General features: G+C 36.0%; 1 long non-coding RNA gene across 1 annotated transcript; it reads right to left on the bottom strand.

Moving 5' to 3' along the window:
- LOC108378875 (uncharacterized) lies at positions 1-2,740 on the bottom strand. The gene is made up of 3 exons (XR_001849439.1): positions 1,784-2,740; positions 156-222; positions 1-79 (listed from the first exon to the last, which is right to left on the bottom strand). It is a non-coding gene; the product is annotated as an uncharacterized LOC108378875 (long non-coding RNA).
- Positions 2,741-4,712: the final 1,972 nt, after the last annotated feature.

Raw genomic sequence — 4,712 nt, 5'->3', positions numbered from 1 at the left:
TCTCCATACCTAGTCGTCCAGGTATCTTCTTAAATTAATATGGCGTGAAACGATTGAATCCACCTCGATACATGGTTGCCTGTTGTTTTCAACAAAAATAATATTAATTAATTAATTGCTCTATATTTAGGTTTTTTACATGTCAAAAAACTCACCCCATAGCCGGGTACCGGTCCTATGCCATGTCCTAAATAGGGATCTGCATACTCTCTTGCGGCGTATCTGCGTTTTCAGGAATTCAGAGCAGCAGCAGAAATTTTGTAAAACAGAATGCACAAAAGGTTATTTACATGAGATATTTATTAGTTCAGTGTTAATTATTATTAATGGTTAGTTGATTGAGGATTATATGAGCGGGAGGGGCTTGAAGTCTCATCAGCGGTTCTTTGTAGTTGTTAGCAAAAATTGTTAAGTTTTGTTAGAGTTTTGCACGCGTTAATTAAGGTCAATTCGAAACTAATTAGATCTTCGATTTTTCTTCTCTTTACCTTGCTACAAAAAGAAAAAAATTAAATCAGTGGGTAAAATTAGAGGAAAAAATAATAATAAAAATTCACTAACTAAATTGATATTAAGGTCTAAAGCTTTGGTTCTAATGACAACCCTAATTCTTCACGGCTTCCTTCAGAGAAAACCATTATAAAACTCCGTTATTCCTAGTTACGGCCTGTTGTCCAAATTAGCGGGATCGCAAGCGAGATATCTCCTTTTCTTAAAGGTCTCATAATGTTGCTGTCTCGTTATGAAATTTCGCCAATCATCCAAGTTCTACAGACAAATTTCTGCAAATGTCTTTTTTAACAACATTTCGAATAGATTAAACAAAAACAGCTTAGTTTTGGGAATCGACGATTTTAATTTTAAGTAAATTGGCAACGATAATTAGGCTCACGGTGGTAACCCGTTCGAAATAAATAATGCGCTTGAGGCTTTCGATTCACATTCAAGTCTAGAAAAGAGTGCTATACAAAATATGCCCAAGTACCTATCTCGAAAACAATTTTTATTTGTATTTTAGCCGAGCTAAGCGTATTTTATCGTATAATTGATACCAAAAACATACATACCGCTCACATTTTTCAAAACAACTAAAAAAAATAGGTATGTAGATGTTTTTCATAAATGAACTGTTATACCTATTTTTGTATTACTTGCGTTGAATATGTTCAAGCTGTTATATTTCCGGATCTGATTTTTAGCTGTGGCTCTTTGGAAGAGGGAGTACGTTGTGCAGATTTTTTGGTCTTATACTAAATATATGTAAAAACACGATGGCAAATAAAACAAAATAAAATTGAATGTGGCAGAAATAGGAAACCAGTTGGTAAATTAAGCAGCGCTTCTAAATAAACGCTTTCAGACAGGGCCTTGCTAAAAAGATTTTTCCTTTTGGATGCGATGTGAGCGTTATGTGCTTTAATAAATTCGACGTAACCCGACCAAGAACTTGCCTTCAAGTTTCGATACATTCACACTTTTTTACTAACACTGGAAGCTTTTTCTCTGAAGCCAAAGCCATAGAAAAACTGTATTGATAGATTAAAAATCCGGAAAGGCAGTAGCTAAATTTTGTAAAGTTTTTTTTTTCTATAAAATTGCATTATTGTTGGTTACATCTAAACTACGGTAAGGTCTCGATATGCACGATATGAATTACATGCATATACAATGTTGGAGGGAATAAATCGTAAGTTAGGGAAGATGGTATTAGTGGAGGATTAGTGGCTATGTTGCGAATTTGCGCGTAATAATTAGAGTCTGCACACTTTCAAGCGAAACTTACCCCGCGACGGTGGCGTAACCGGCCAGTGCTGGCTGTGCAGCGGCGGCAGCAGCGCCATAAGCAGCCCTAGCCGCCACAGCCGTATATGTGGTGGCAGCCGTTGCGTACGCCTGCTGTGCTTGAGACAGCGGAGTCTTTAGCAGCGGTGCTGTAGCCTGCAATGGTCGGAGACAAAGAGGGTTAAAGGCGTATATAAAACGAAAACGAAAACGAAAAACGCCAGTGAAATACTGACGAAGAATGATAAGGAAGGTGGTGAGGGGGCTGTTAAACGTTACGGCAAACGAACGGACTATCGAGTGAGGCACTGCGTGTGACTAAAGGTATAAAGCAGCTAAGGAGTAAAGTAAGAGGATGCAGCAAGATCTACTAGAACATATGTATTAGTATTTAATAATTTGCTGAAATATGCATGTATGTATGTACATAGGACATATGTATAAAGCATTTACAAAATGGTTTAGTAGAGATATGGAGACGGAGGGAGGGAACTGGATAGTGGAATGTAAGAAATACTCTAATATGAAAAAAGATGGGGAAATGGAGGTAACGGAAAACAAAAATTATTTTAAATACATACTTATAATCAAATAGTCTAAAATTTTCATGCTTCATTTATTGATAACATTTAATAATAAAGAACTTGAATACAACAATGTGCGATAAAGTGTGGATTTGTCCCATACAGCAACACCTGGAATGTCAAGCCAAGCCAACCATTAACCAATATATACATACATACGCAGATATGTGCCAGTTAAACTGTTTATATTTAAAAAGCACTAAATTATTTGAAATAAGGTAAACAGTGAAAACGAATATAGTAACAAATCACGATTGAGAGAATACAAACGTTGCGCCTGATCTCGGACCGCCATTTCTCTCTTAACGAATTTGACAGAATCGTTGTTTGCATGACGTCACACTTGTGCAACTTGTTTACGTTTTCCTTGCAACATTTTTTCTTCTTCTTCCATTCTTGCTCACGTTTTGGCATTTCTCTCTCGCAATTGCACCAGTGTGACGTCACACAAAAGTTATTCTCAAAAATCCTCTCTGATCGGCGCAATCTTGTATTCATCATTCTTGGTAACAAATAATATATATTTATACGTACATACAGACATACATATATGTATGTATGTATGTACATATGTATATGTACATGAGTTAGAAAGATTTTATGTAAACATAACGAAGACATGCCGGCAATAACTAGTACTAAAATATAAGTAAATAATGAACAGTCACATATGTATGTGTGCACATTAGGGTGGTCCAAAAATGCACGCGAATAAGAATAAGTCGGAATTTTTATGCTAGAATATACCGAACGAAAATACCCCTATTTTTTGTTTTGCAATCAAAAAATATTTAGAAGTCGCTCAAAGCTCTAATAGTTTCCCATGTATTTTATATGGGGGGAAAAACACTTTCTGTAGAAATGGAATGGAATTCTTGAAAAGCAATATAATTCGATCGGAAAACTTTGTTTCTCTTCAGGATATTCCCAATAATAATACGCAATTATTTATTTAACAAATTTTTTCTAGTGTCTATATTTTATAGGTCCGCCAAAGCCTCCAGAAAATGTCAGAAAATACAATGGGGGGATGAATAAAAAATTATTTAGTATTAAAAATTGGTCAAATAAACAAGTGGGTATTGTTATTGGAAGTGTCCTGAAGACAAGCAGTTTTCCGCACGAAAAATATTGATTTTCAAGAATTCGAAACCATTTCTAGGAAGTTGTTTTTTCCCCATATAAAATATATGGAAAACTTTCGGCGCTTTGAGCGACCTCTAAATATTTTTTGATTTCAAAATAAAAAATTAGGGGTATATTTTTTCGATATAGAACAAACCTAGCGGGTGAGAGCATTAAAATTCCGACTTTACTTGTTTAGGACCACTTAATGTATGTACATACATACATTCAAATGAGTCCATATATATACTTTTGGTCAACTTATTAAGTTAAGTGGCATTTTGACCAGTATTGGCCATTTTTCTTTTGTTTATTTATAGCCCACACTGTCTTCAAAAGAGGCAAAACTCAAAAATCAGATCCGAAATTATAACTTGTGGATGGAACATAGTAAACGGGAATTAAAACAAAAACAGATATAACTAACAGTAGTTTTCTGGTTAGATAATACGTATAATCATAAAGAAAAAAATATTTGCAATAATTGAAGACAAATCCTACGGATTGATTTATGCAAAAATTGGATCTTTATCCAGCGAGTCCCAAAATTTAGATTTACATATATGGCATTTGTTGCACATCCTTAATACCAGCCGAGCTATTCAATCAAAGTGGCGAGGAGTTGCATGCATCAACCCTAATGCAGAATATGGTCAGATGAACGCATAGCCCGGCGACTGGAATTTAAGTGTGTTCCGTGTCATCCACCAACTACCGCGGGATCAGCCTTCCAAGCATAGCTTACAAGATCTTACCGAGTGTATTGTCTGAAAGACTGAACACCACCGTCAACGAACTGAGTGGCTTTGGGCCAATCAAATACAGGATACCATCTATTTGTTGACTTGAATGCCACTTTAACGAAAAGAAGATGTCTCGATTTAGTTTCCCCGAGAAACTAATACGTCTGCCTAAAATGACGTTGAGCAATACCACCAGGGCACAATAGACCTAAGGTCGCAGTGCACAGCCTCTAACATTCTATCTAATACCACCAGCTCCGTCAGAATTGGAAAAGACCTCTCCGAGCCGTTTTCTACCAAACGGAGTTCCAGACATGTGATTTCTTTAATATGATGCTTCGAGAAGATATTAACAGCCAAACGACTGAATCTTTCGAGCACAATTCTTTACAAAAACGTACAATTGCTGGGGTATGCCGATGACATCGACAACATCAGTAAAAACAAGGGCAATGTATGTTCTACCTTCTCGGGATTA

This window comes from Rhagoletis zephyria, unplaced genomic scaffold (assembly GCF_001687245.7).
Source record: "Rhagoletis zephyria isolate East Lansing unplaced genomic scaffold, Rhagoletis_zephyria_1.1 Rzeph_scaffold_15155, whole genome shotgun sequence".
Classification (NCBI taxonomy): Eukaryota; Metazoa; Arthropoda; class Insecta; order Diptera; family Tephritidae; genus Rhagoletis; species Rhagoletis zephyria.
The sequence above is the reverse complement of the archived record's forward strand: the minus strand, read 5'-3'. Positions and strand labels throughout refer to the sequence as shown.